The sequence below is a fragment of the Octopus sinensis genome, linkage group LG6 (genome assembly GCF_006345805.1).
Source record: "Octopus sinensis linkage group LG6, ASM634580v1, whole genome shotgun sequence".
Lineage (NCBI taxonomy): Eukaryota > Metazoa > Mollusca > Cephalopoda > Octopoda > Octopodidae > Octopus > Octopus sinensis.
In genome coordinates, this window is record NC_043002.1 from 48,397,739 (window position 1) to 48,413,321 (window position 15,583).

Here is a 15,583-nt window from a genome sequence, read left to right on the forward strand (position 1 = left end):
GAAAGTATTTATATAATGTAATTTCTTAGGTTTAACCTAGGAGCTCCTTACATCGATTAATTAGTCAAACTATTTCCGATATATATATATATATATATATATATATATATATTATATATATATATATATATATATATATATGAGAGAGAGAGAAAATGGACAACTGAATTATTTTATAGTCAGACATGTAACCAAGAATACATTTGATATCCTGTCATTTGTACTACATTTTTATTTAAAATTAATACACTTAGTTCAGCGCTTAACTTTATGTATGTGATGTGATTTACCTCTAAAAGTAGTAGCAGAACTGCAGAATTTATGGGTGATTCCCTTTTCTGCAATACTGAGTTCAATTCTATCCCAAGAGGAGAGAAGATTTACTTCCTATCCGTTGAAGACTACATGGTAAAAAGTAGAGAAAGTATCCATCGAATGATTCATAGAAATTTGTATTTCATAATCAAATCAAACGGTCAACTTGGTTGCAGACAGTTAGGAAGTTAATTTCGCAATCTATCTAAAATGGATAACGGTGTGTGATAAGAAAATTTGAAGATTTAACTTCTAATTCTCGTGGGTTAAACAACCGCATTCCCTCGCTGTTTCCTTTATATTTGAGCTATATACCAAGACAAGACTTCTTAGTAAACTGCATTCTCTCTGAATACAGGTTGCATTGAATGGAATTGTCTCAATCAGTTTATTACTAACTAGCACACAAATGTATTCTGATCTCCATTTTACACATACTCAAACAATATATATTACTATAGGAATACTGACATTCTAATTAGAATCATAGTTTTACATTTTACTAATAAAGAACTATTCTCTAATTAGTACAATTGCACTGGCAGAAAGTATTATATTTTTTTTCTATGTTCTTATTCGACAAATTTGAGTCGGAATCCCATAGAAAGGAGTGGTTTAGTGGCACCAGACATCAGTTGATACAAATACCACTTTCAATTTATTTACAAACCGGAGATAATCAATTTATCTTGTGTTCCAAATATTTTAAGGTCATTTATACGGTTACATGGTTGCTATTTGTGTACCAGTCCTTTTCCAGTTAAATAATTATTAAATATATCTTTTTGATGCACAATGATTTCTAATGAGAGCCAACTTAGCCTAAAACAACACTTGTAGGAGTAATGAGAGTTCCAGTAATAATGATAACGTCAATAGTAACGTTTACCAGTGCGACGACGACGACATTCACACAATTGATTAATTATTTTTAATTGGACACTTTTTTTCCCAGTATGATTGTACGAACAGGGATAGGCATACTTAACATTAGAGACAAGAGCAAACATTTATAGGTCTGTCCCCGACGAAACGAGTCCGTACTTAAGAAACTCACATATACAACATTTATTTCAACATGAGTTAATGATTTGCGATATTTATAAATACACTTTGTAACAATGTTATTTTGAAGTAATACAATCGACAGTTATTATTTATGTTAATATATATGATATTTTCCATAAGTAAAAGTTTTAAAAATTGTCAAACATACTTCAGCCTTGTCACCTAACTCGAAATATTCACCTCCAGCACTAATTGTAGGTCTGATACTTATGGTATCGCACTTTTTTTACCGAAATTTTAGGTTACGGGTTCGTAAACAAACCAAAACCAGCTAGAAAGTAGTAGGGAACCACGCACACATATATGTGTGTGGCAGGCTTCCACACACTTTATGGCCGGGTCTGTAGTAAAAAGGCACTTGAGGTGCCACGCTGTGGGATTGAACCGGAAACCACGTGACTGTGAAGCGAACCTCTTTGCTACTTAGCCATGCCTGTTACTCATAGTCCCAAAATTAAAAGATAACACAATTAAATTAAATTTATATACCTAAGTATTATCACGCTGAGGAAAAAGTAAGCAACATTTAGTAACATGAAATTCATCACAATATATTTCAACATTACGAAAATTTTATTCATCAAAGTACCATTACAATCAACACATTTTTCCAACAAGTTACAACTTCGTTTATTCCAGCAACATAAGAATCTGGAGTTCTGGAGCTGATGAACTCTTTGAACACACTTTCAGCATCGGTTTGATTTTTGAACTCCTCTCGCAGGAAACCATCAAGGTGCTTGAAAATGTTCTAGTCGTTAGGAGAAAGGTCTGGAGAATAAGCTGGGTGGGGAAGAACTTCGTATCCAAGTTCCTTCAACTTCTGGAGCGTCATTAGTGAAATATGTGATCGAGCATTGTCATGAAGAATGATTGGCCTTCTTCTGTTGACCAATATGGGACGGAGGAGTGGCAGTTTTTCGTTCATTTTGGGAATTTCATGGCAATGTGTTTCTGCAGTAATGATTTTTCCGGGTTTTAAGTTATAATGGACTAACAAAGGTTTTTTTAAAAAACTGTTCAACAAGATAATGCACATAAAACAAGCAACTCACTGCCTTTTGTGAAACACCACGTCCAACGCAAAACCGAGGAGAATGAATCTCAAGTAGTTCATGATCGATATTTTTCGTGCAGCGTACCAGATGATTGTAACAACAGTGACAAAATGCCAGTGTTAATATATTAATGCTTTTTGGGCAAGTCTTATGTCTCTACTACTACCATGGACAACAAAAAAGTTATTACTAGAGTTAAAGCATGTATTTTAAACCAACTCGAAGATGCTGATTCCGAATCCGCTCTCAGAATTTTTCTAACACGTCAGGATTCTGAGTTATGTGCATGCGCAAAATTATAACTATACTTTTGGCTAGATATAGGCCACATAAAATTTGCTAAAATGAAAGCGGTCTGAATTCAAAATTAAAGAAATAACAGATATAAAACAAACGTTGAAAAAGTTCATTATGTAGTTTAGCAATAGATGGCGCTGACGTATTGTGTGCAATGACAAATACGTCAGTTTGTTCTTGCGCTGCCCTCATGTGTGGCATGTGTATCGCTCGCTCTGCGTGATTAATGTTTTAACTTTGTCCATTGTGTTAGATCATGAATAGGACAGGATGTGTGAATCACCCAGGCAACTTTTTGTATGTCCGTAGAAAATTTGCTCAACGTGAACAGCGGAAGAACATTTCCACCAAATTAAAAACTGCATATAAATATTATTTCGAGTGTAAAGTTGGGGACCGGACAAGATGTGGGCACGTCATATATGATGCACCATGTTTTACTCAGGACTTACACTGTGGCTGAATGGAAAACGGAAGGGAATGCCTTTTGCTATACCAATGGTATGGAGTGAGTCAACCAATCATGTCTTTGATAGTTTCTTTTGTATGACTATTGTTAGTGGTTTCTCAAAGAATACCAAAGCAAAAGTTGTGTATGAAGATTGTAAGTCGGCTCTAAAACCGGTCACACATGACTTCGAGAACTTTGTCACATTTCTCTTCTCATATGCTTCACTTGAAAATCGTGATACGTCACACGATGAAGCCCCTGACTCTCCTATCGTCGAAGAGTACGTAGTTGATCCTAAGAAAAATTAACCACGCTACTTTAATAAAAAAGGTCTGAACGATTTAGCATGAGATAAAGCATTGTCTCTAATGGTAATGAATAACCTTCCATTCATGTGGGTCATGTTGTCGGTATGGTAGAAACCTATAAATCGATGATAAGAGTTAATTACTCAGTTCATAACTGGAATATTTGTGGTGATCTAAAGGTGATTCCTCTCCTCCTAGGACTGCTGCTGGGATATACTGAAAATACATGATTCTTATGCGTTTGGAACAGCTATAAAAGACTAGCCTAAAAGACTAGTTGGTAGGTACAAAGTGTAGCATATGACACTGGTAGACCCGCAAAAGATCTCCCTTTCACACCTTCACATCAGACTCGGCCTCATGAAAATCTTTGTAAAAGAAATGACACACGATCGTTGTGGCTTCCAGTACCTAAAAGTAAAATTTGGTGCAGAGAAAAATAACGCAAAACTGAAGACATTTTCATTGGACCCGAGATCAGAGAATTGATATCTGATAGCAAATTTAGAGGGAAACTGAATCCAGTTGAGCTGACGGCATATACAGAACTTTCTTGGATATCACAGAACTGAAAACAATGCTGATTTTATAAACAACGTATGAAAGAATTGGATGCCGAATGTCCCTTAAAATTCACTTCTTGCATTGTCATCTCGATTCTTTTCCAACGAATCTTGGTGCCGTTAGTGATGAGCATGGTGAGAGGTTCCTCCAGGACATATCTGAGGGGGAAACGAGGTAACAAGGCCGGTTCAATCCACGCACGATGGGTGGCTACTGCTGGTTCGTACAACGGGAGAACAGCACGACGTATAAGCGGAAGAGCAAGTGTCTGAAACATTTCTGAGCTGAGCATATCAAAAATAAAATATTCACTTAACATAAATATATTATGTACCATTATATTATAATACTATTTGCCTTGAACATAAATTTACTATGTACAGTACTAATATACTATTATAATAATTATTTGCCTTAACTATTCCTGATTCTAATATAATATTAATATATAATTTGGCTTATCACTCAAAATCTCGACGTGCTATAGCAATTCCGAGTTCAAATTCGGAATTAGTGAACTCGATTTAGTTTAGTACAGCACCATTTGTCTGGGTAGCAGACATCAAATCCTTGTTTGTTGCCCACTGTTATCAGACAAATAAAAAAAAAACGTTTAAGAAAACTTCAAAACTCTGCAAAAACCCGGTACAAATTCTTCATGGTTAAAAACGTTGCTTAATTTTTACTGATATAATTAAAAAAGAGGATATGCCAAAATTTGAAATGCAGTCAAATACCTAAGCAAAAGTTAACCTCTTCCGTATTTAAGATTATGAATCCATTCACGTAACATACAATTTATATATACTCAACTTTGTGAAAATCCTATATATATATATATATATATATATATATATATATATATATATATATTATATATACGTAAACACACATATAATAGGATTTTCACAATGTTGGGCATATATTAATTGTATCTATGTATATATATACACATACACAATTATATATATATATATATAATATATATATATATATATATTATATAATATATATATATATATATATATATATAAGTATATATATATATGTGTGTCTGTATGTATGTATGTATGTATGTATATATGTCAAGTTTGGAATAATATATAAGTTTGGAATAATATTCCCTCATATTATTATTATTATTATTATTATTATTATTATTATTATTATTATTATTATTATTCAGTAGTTTTATTTTTATTGCGTGCTTTCACTTCACTACCGAGCGCAGCTCTGTGTGCCTTGGGTATGTGCTGTGATTTGTTGTGATGCTCTGATGGTTATTGTATGGAAAGTGTTCTGCGTAGGATGTGTGCAGTGCCTAGTAGTGCAATTTTCTGTATGTTATATGTGTTTGTAAGTCCTGTGTTTTTGTTATGTATTTGTCTGAATATTTTTTTATCATGCCTAATGCACCTACTATGATAGGAATTGTTTCTGTTTTCAGGTTCCACATTCTAGTTACCTCTATTTCCAGGTCTTTGTATTTTGAGAGTTTCTCCATTTCTTTTAGAGACACGTTGTCATCTGCCGGTATTGATACATCAATTAGAAAGCATTTTTTTCTTCATGATCTCTGACAACTATATCTGGTCTGTTGGCCTTATTTCTCTATCTGTGTGTATCGGCATATCCCAGAGTAGGGTTGCTTTCTCGTTTTCTGTGACCTTTTCTGGTGTGTGCCTATACCATCTTTTTTCTGTTGTTATTCCATAATGTTGGCATAGCTTCCAATGTATGTAGGTTCCAACTCTGTCATGTCTGTGAATATATTCCTTCTTAGCCAGGACTGGGCAGCTAGAGATAATATGATTTATTGTTTCTTGTCCATCTCCACATATTCTGCAGTTACTTGTAATATTTCTTTTCATTACATGTTTTTGGTAATTTCTGGTGGGGAGGCTTTGGTCTTGTGCTGCAATTAAAAATCCCTCTGTTCTGCTTTGAGTCCTGAGCTTCTCAACCATTGCTGGGATTTTTCTTTGTCTATTTCTTTTGCGTTTAGTTTAGTGCAGTAGGGTTTTTCTTGCCATCGTTTTATCATGGCTCGTTGCTGTTCTATTTTTAGTTTGGATTTCATTTGTTTTATAGCTTTTGTTGTTTCTTCATCATCTTCTTCTTCTTCTTTGTGTTTATTAGGTGGTATGATTTCTTGTTTGTATTGTCAGCTTCCTTAATACTGAGGACAGTGTTTTGTTTTGCTCGTGTTTTGCTGCTATCTGGATCAGTTTTCCTTCCTTCTGAAGTAGGTATTTTTGCAGTCCTATGGTGGTTATTTTATAGTAGTTTTCCAGCTGTATAAGGCCTCTACCACCTTCTATACGTTGTATATATAGTCTTTCTATGTCAGATTTTGGGTGATGCATCCTAGATCCTGTCAGTATTTTTCCTGTTTTCCTATCTATTTTGGACAGTTCATTTCGTGTCCAGTTAAGGATATTGTAGCTGTAACTTATAACTGGGACAGCTAAAGTGTTGATACCTATTATCTTGTGTTTAGCATTGAGCTCTGTTTTTAGTATTGATCTAACTCGTCTATAATATTCTTTTTTTATTTTCTCTTTCATTTGTGTGTGTTGTGTCTTATCTAGTTCATGGATTCCTAAGTATTTGTAAGTTTGGCTTTGGTCTAATTCTTTTATTTCATTGGTTTTATCTAGTGTGATGTTGTTACTCTTAACTAGTTTTCCTCTTTTCATGGTTACTTTGGCGCATTTTTCTAATCCAAATTTCATATCTATTTCTTTGGTAAATCCATGAACTGTCTTTAATAGTGTTTCCAGCTGTTTGTCATTTGCAGCGTATAGTTTTAGGTCATCCATATATAAAAGGTGGCTGATCGTTTTGCCGTAACATTTATATCCGCATCCAGTTCTATTTAGCATATCAGATAGAGGTGACAGTGCCAAGCAGAAAAGGAGTGGAGAGAGCGTGTCTCCCTGGAATATTCCTCTTCTAATGGGGATGTCTTTGGTTTTCATGAGTCCCTCTTTTGTTTGGAGGTGTAGGACTGTTTGCCATTTATTCATAGAGTGCTCTATGAATTTTATGATTGTTGGTGCTACTTTGTTAATGTCTAGTGTTTCGAGGATCCATGTGTGTGGGATGCTATCAAACGCCTTTTTGTAGTCAATCCAGGCCATACTGAGGCCTTTCTTCTTTCTGTGGCTGTCTTCAGTTACGGCTTTATTAATCATTAGTTGATCTTTACAGCCATATGAGCCCTTGCGGCATCCTTTCTGCTCTTCTGGGAACAGTTTGTTTTCGTCCAGGCGCTTGTTCAGCCTTTGCGATATCATATTATTATTATTATTATTATTATTATTATTATTATTATTATTATTATTATTATTATTATATTTATATTTATGCATATATAACTTTTATGGCTTTCTTATATTCGCCATATCACTCCACATACCGAATTTTTCATGCTTTTACTTTTATGTATATTCTTAATTCATGTATCTATCATTTCTATTTCTTAAGCAATAATTTCTTATATATTCTGAGTGTCTTAATGTATTGTTCTATTAATGTATGTTATAAATAGAAGCTAATTATCTAGATTTTTTTCTTCTTTAAATTATATTATTTACTATCTAGCGTCTCGCGTTCAACTGAGCACTTCGAAGAAGTTCTATAATTTTTCGGAAGAAAAAGCAGTATATATATATATATTATATATATATATATATTATATATATATATATATATTATATATATATATATATATATAAGTATATATATATATGTGTGTCTGTATGTATGTATGTATGTATGTATATATATGTCAAGTTTGGAATAATATATATAAGTTTGGAATAATATTCCCTCATATTATTATTATTATTATTATTATTATTATTATTATTATTATTATTATTATTATTCAGTAGTTTTATTTTTATTGCGTGCTTTCACTTCACTACCGAGCGCAGCTCTGTGTGCCTTGGGTATGTGCTGTGATTTGTTGTGATGCTCTGATGGTTATTGTATGGAAAGTGTTCTGCGTAGGATGTGTGCAGTGCCTAGTAGTGCAATTTTCTGTATGTTATATGTGTTTGTAAGTCCTGGTGTTTTTGTTATGTATTTGTCTGAATATTTTTTTATCATGCCTAATGCACCTACTATGATAGGAATTGTTTCTGTTTTCAGGTTCCACATTCTAGTTACCTCTATTTCCAGGTCTTTGTATTTTGAGAGTTTCTCCATTTCTTTTAGAGCCACGTTGTCATCTGCCGGTATTGATACATCAATTAGAAAGCATTTTTTTCTTCATGATCTCTGACAACAATATCTGGTCTGTTGGCCTTAATTTCTCTATCTGTGTGTATCGGCATATCCCAGAGTAGGGTTGCTTTCTCGTTTTCTGTGACCTTTTCTGGTGTGTGCCTATACCATCTTTTTTCTGTTGTTATTCCATAATGTTGGCATAGCTTCCAATGTATGTAGGTTCCAACTCTGTCATGTCTGTGAATATATTCCTTCTTAGCCAGGACTGGGCAGCTAGAGATAATATGATTTATTGTTTCTTGTCCATCTCCACATATTCTGCAGTTACTTGTAATATTTCTTTTCATTACATGTTTTTGGTAATTTCTGGTGGGGAGGCTTTGGTCTTGTGCTGCAATTAAAAATCCCTCTGTTTCTGCTTTGAGTCCTGAGCTTCTCAACCATTGCTGGGATTTTTCTTTGTCTATTTCTTTTGCGTTTAGTTTAGTGCAGTAGGGTTTTTCTTGCCATCGTTTTATCATGGCTCGTTGCTGTTCTATTTTTAGTTTGGATTTCATTTGTTTTATAGCTTTTGTTGTTTCTTCATCATCTTCTTCTTCTTCTTTGTGTTTATTAGGTGGTATGATTTCTTGTTTGTATTTGTCAGCTTCCTTAAATACTGAGGACAGTGTTTTGTTTTGCTCGTGTTTTGCTGCTATCTGGATCAGTTTTCCTTCCTTCTGAAGTAGGTATTTTTGCAGTCCTATGGTGGTTATTTTATAGTAGTTTTCCAGCTGTATAAGGCCTCTACCACCTTCTATACGTTGTATATATAGTCTTTCTATGTCAGATTTTGGGTGATGCATCCTAGATCCTGTCAGTATTTTTCCTGTTTTCCTATCTATTTTGGACAGTTCATTTCGTGTCCAGTTAAGGATATTGTAGCTGTAACTTATAACTGGGACAGCTAAAGTGTTGATACCTATTATCTTGTGTTTAGCATTGAGCTCTGTTTTTAGTATTGATCTAACTCGTCTATAATATTCTTTTTTTATTTTCTCTTTCATTTGTGTGTGTTGTGTCTTATCTAGTTCATGGATTCCTAAGTATTTGTAAGTTTGGCTTTGGTCTAATTCTTTTATTTCATTGGTTTTATCTAGTGTGATGTTGTTACTCTTAACTAGTTTTCCTCTTTTCATGGTTACTTTGGCGCATTTTTCTAATCCAAATTTCATATCTATTTCTTTGGTAAATCCATGAACTGTCTTTAATAGTGTTTCCAGCTGTTTGTCATTTGCAGCGTATAGTTTTAGGTCATCCATATATAAAAGGTGGCTGATCGTTTTGCCGTAACATTTATATCCGCATCCAGTTCTATTTAGCATATCAGATAGAGGTGACAGTGCCAAGCAGAAAAGGAGTGGAGAGAGCGTGTCTCCCTGGAATATTCCTCTTCTAATGGGGATGTCTTTGGTTTTCATGAGTCCCTCTTTTGTTTGGAGGTGTAGGACTGTTTGCCATTTATTCATAGAGTGCTCTATGAATTTTATGATTGTTGGTGCTACTTTGTTAATGTCTAGTGTTTCGAGGATCCATGTGTGTGGGATGCTATCAAACGCCTTTTTGTAGTCAATCCAGGCCATACTGAGGCCTTTCTTCTTTCTGTGGCTGTCTTCAGTTACGGCTTTATTAATCATTAGTTGATCTTTACAGCCATATGAGCCCTTGCGGCATCCTTTCTGCTCTTCTGGGAACAGTTTGTTTTCGTCCAGGCGCTTGTTCAGCCTTTGCGATATCATTATTATTATTATTATTATTATTATTATTATTATTATTATTATTATTATTATTATTATTATATTTATATTTATGCATATATAACTTTTATGGCTTTCTTATATTCGCCATATCACTCCACATACCGAATTTTTCATGCTTTTACTTTTATGTATATTCTTAATTCATGTATCTATCATTTCTATTTCTTAAGCAATAATTTCTTATATATTCTGAGTGTCTTAATGTATTTGTTCTATTAATGTATGTTATAAATAGAAGCTAATTATCTAGATTTTTTTCTTCTTTAAATTATATTATTTACTATCTAGCGTCTCGCGTTCAACCTGAGCACTTCGAAGAAGTTCTATAATTTTTCGGAAGAAAAAGCAGTATATATATATATATATATATATATATATATATATATATATATATATATATATATATATATATATACATATATATGTATATTTACTATATATTTACTATATATTTGTGAAAGAGCAGACATCGTCTCACAAGCAGTTGTGCAGGCAAAAGTGTTAGTAAATCGGAAAATTTGCATACCTATGTTAAAAGTGCTGGAAAGTTTGCATGGTAACTTTGAGTTTGCTCAATTGAAAGGCATGGCCTCTAGGGCAAAATTCCTCATCTTTAGAATGTGGCCCGAGTAGACCCGAATGAAATAAGGCCATAATACTAGTATACACACACACACACACACACACACACACACACACATACATATATATATATATATATAAATGCACGCACATGAGAGTATCGTTTTACTGTTTTGCTAGTTTGTTTGTCTCCATTGCAAGCGATATTTATGTTATCTACGTATATTAGAATACAGAATTTTGTTTCAGATTTGTCTGATGCAAAATCATTAGTTATAAAAGTTGTATTGTCACATGGAAATATTTAAAATAGGCGTCATACAGAACATAATCGAAGGTAGAAGGCCTTGAGAGTTTATGTAATATTCAGTACGTGAAATCTACCACTTTCTCTTCTAATATGCGTACGTTTATGCACATGTCTGTTTCTGTGGCTTCTTGTCTCTTCACTCTTGATATCCTAATGCATTTAAGATCATATGCCTAGTGCAACCTATTGCAGCTGTCATACTCCTTCGCAAACTTTCACAGATTAATAAATTTTTAATTGGAATCAATTAGATTCTATATCTGAATAAGATGCAACTGAATAGCTTTATATATATATATATATATATCATAAGACTTCAAATATTAATGGATTTAATCTCCTTCATAAAATCGCGCACCTAAATTCAGATTATAGAAGAAATATAGATATTAAGTGAATCATAACCCTGATCGCATTTACGATATGATTCTGTAAAATTTATTACACAAAATTATTTACTGTGATGCAAACAATCTCATGGATATATTCAAATATATTCATACACTTAATGAAATACATACACATGTATACACCTATTTATATATCATATGAGTTGAATTATACATTTTGTAGATATTTATCTTATTCGCTCCGATAGAGAACACTCACATTCAACATCAATACAATACATATGCAGCCTGAATTTCGGATAAATTCATATTTGGTCGCAGTAAATTTTGGTTCAGTTGCAAGTATTTTACAGAATTGATTATTACGACCAGGTTAAATTCTTCTTTGCAAAGTAACGTATGATGTAAAACTCAGTAAAGAAGTGTCTTGTTTGCGTTGGAACATAAAGTAGAATCCAAGCAGTTGTTATAGGGTAAGAGAAAATGCCTAGCAATATTTGTTCCGCTATTCGTGGATTGAGTTCAAACCCATATCCAGGTTGACTTTTGTTTTTAATCACTTCGGGGTTGTGGTGATAAATTAGCAGTCCTAGACGAAAACTTGACAGGATTGTTAGAGTGTTGGGCGAAATACTTTGCAGTATTGTTTCTGACTCTTTTGGGGTTTAGGGTAGAAATTTAAGTCCAAGGCTCAGTTTAATATCATCTCTTTGGATGCTTTTGGTGGAACAAGAACAGAGATTTCAGAATGATATCCTCCCTTCATTGCACTAATCTTGGAGATTCTCCAAAACCAAGAGTCAATCATTGCCCTTCCGTCCCTGACTAAGTGGTTCTCCCGCTCGATGCAATTAATATTATGTGGTAGCCAACTTGGTAATTGTACAGTTTTATTCTGTTAAATGTAATACTTTAAAGGGATTTAAAATCAGCACATGAAGAAGCAGATCATTGGTAACTGCTATTGAAACCAAATCTTGTTTAAAAAAACAAATAACGATCTGATGATTGAGTGTTACAGAAATCTAAAAGAACTAAAAGTCCCAAAATTAACCACTTCAGTGGTATACTGTTACATACCAATGGTACTTTATTTCGAAGAACATGTTGTGTGTGTGTGTCTGTGTGTAATGCCAGTTCGCCATGTCAGAGCAGCCAGCTGTTTTCGGTAATTATCCAAATCTTTTCCTCTGTACTTAGAGTGTCGTTCGCAGATATGCAAGTTTCTGCAGCGCAGAGATCCCTAGGTAGTTATAAACCACTTTTGTCCCTTGTTAGATACGCTTACTTATACGAGGTCACTCCTTTGACCAAGTTACGGCTTGGAAAAACTATAAACTGTAGAGATTTACTCTTGGAATGTCATGAATAGCTGGCTGTTCTATGTTGGCTGGAATCTTGGTAAGTTAATGTCTGACGCAGTATATAAAGCGTTATAGGAATGTATGACTGACAATAACCAGACTATTCGGTCTTAGTATTATTAAGATGGAAGAAATAAGTAGTTCAAGATTAACTATATAGCAAGAATACTTTATTGATATGATCTGGGGTTGAATACAAGCAGACAAATGTAATCATCAACCTAATCTATTGCTAGCATTACCCACCGTCTTTTGAAAGACTGGGCGATAAAGTAGGTGTTTCTCTATGGCAAAAAAAAATGTCTTGTGGAGGAAATTGAAATGGTTCTATCTTTCTCGGTATTTTTTTCTCAAATTCCAATTGAAATGGAAAGTATCTGTAAACAGAGTAGTTCTGACTTTGAGTAAATTTATAAAATGTAATTGACAGTGGCAGAACTGATATAATCGAATTGGTTTGATTATTATTCCAGAATAAGGAAGATGATCTAGGATTTGTAAGTTGAAGCACTCGCTTTCACTCTATTACTGCATTAATGTTTGAGAAAATTACTTTAATGTTGAATTATTTAAGTCACAATTCTGTTTTGGCTTCAAGATTCTGTTACGACACTTATTATTCGTTTCAACGTTCTTTTTATTAAACTTTAACAAATGAATGCTGATTAGTCTGTTTAATTTCAACTTGTGTTCTTTAAAGTGATATGACTTAAATATATTTTTCTAATAATGCACAATAGTGGGCCGCATTAAGCCGAAACAATTTGTAACTTACTTTGCAGCCAAGTGGTTTCGAATTCAGATTCACTGAACGGCATCTAGGGCAAAAGTCTTCTGCTATAGCTCCGGGCCGCATGAGTGTACGCGCGCGTGTGTGCTTGTATTTATGAAATTATAATAGTCTGTATACATATGTCTACATATGTGTACATACGTACATACACACACACACCCAGAACCATACACATATATATGTAAATATATATAAATTCATACATGATAAAATAAATATCTATATATATACACACATACATCCATATAAAATACACTGGCCAAAATTAGTTTAAGACCGATGATGACAGTTCTATTCCTTCGTTAATATATTTTTATCAAAACAAAAAAATATTTTACTTTTTATAATTTATGTAGAATGTTTTCTCTTTCGAATGATATAGGCATTATATATCTTTCTGCAATTCGAATAATTTTCATGCGCAATTGATTCAAATGATTAAAAACTGTCGTCAAAATATGTTTAAGACCGCACCAAGATTATACAAATTGATAAACCAAAGGGTGTACATGTGGCTGGTCGTACTGCACTGCTTCGTTTAATAATCGAGCATTGTTACACATTAATTTGCTATGGGAAAGCGTCGTCGTATCAGGCCAGGTACTAGATCGAAGATCGTGTTACTTCATCAGCAAAATGTGTCCGTCATAAACATTTGCAAGCAATTAGGGTGCAGAAAATCGGCTTATGTTCAAGCAAGGAAGCTTTACCAAGCCAATAGCCAATACAAAAATCGGCAAAGAACGAGGGCTCCGAGAAAAACAACAGTACAGATGGAACGGTGAATTCATAGGATTTCTGAAGGTAACCGAATGCTAACAGCAGTGGACATTTGCATGTAATTATCTGATGAAATTGACATCAGCTTTACACCACAAACTGTCAGAAACCGTCTAAAATCAATTTGGACTGCTCTGCCGGGTCGCTCGAAAGAAACGGATAATTTTTGAGACGAACCAACAGAAGAGGATCGAGTTTGCTAAAAGCCATATTGAATGGACGGCCGAAGACCGTCAAAAGTTCTTTGGGGCGACGAATCCAGCTTCTGCATCTTTGGATCGGACGGAAAGACTTATGTTAGATGCCGCCCAACTGAAGTATTCCATCCTAAGTGTGTCAAGAAAACCGTGCAAGCGGGAGTGGGGTAATGATGTGGGCTGCGTTCAGTAGCTTAGGTGTTGGTCCAATTGTTAAAGGTGATGACAGACTTAACAGTGTAGGCTATCTACAATTAATAAATGAAAATTCTCTGTCATATTTAAAGAATCAGATGCCACGGGAATCTATTTTCCAGCAGGACAATTGCCCCGTTCATAAGGCTAGGAAAGTTTTGCAATATTTTGAGCGCACAATATTGAGTTTATGTATTTATGAACTAATTACAGACAGTCGTCTAAGGTGCCATACAGTAGGACTGAATCCGGAACCATGTGGTTGGGAACTAAGTTTCTTACCACATAGCCATGCCTGCGCCTATCCATCAATTCATACATACATACATACATACATACATACATACATACATTCATACATACATAAATACATACATACATACATACATACATACATACATACATACATACACACAAACACACACACACGCATACATACATACATACATACATACATACATACATACACACAAACACACACACACGCATACATACATACATACATACATACATACATACATACATACATACATACATACATACATAAAGTGGCTATTGAGTTGCATCCGCAGTGAGCAGATCGGAATCCATTAGAAAATTTATGGAATTATGTTTCTAAAAGAGTTCATGCTAAAATAAACAACAATTTTGTCCCAGTTATATCATTTTATTGACGAAATACGACAGTATATCCCAAGTGACTTTTGTGCTCATTTGTCGAACTCCATGTCTGGCGTTGTAAGGCGGTAATTGAAATTAATGGTTATGGAACTAGATATTAATAATAAACGTTTGTTCGTTGATCATCTGTGCCTTAAATTTTCAATTTAAACAAAATAATGTTCGTACGGTCTGAAACTTAATTTGTCGACAATTTTTAATCATTTGAATTAATTACAGATAGTTGTCCAAGGTG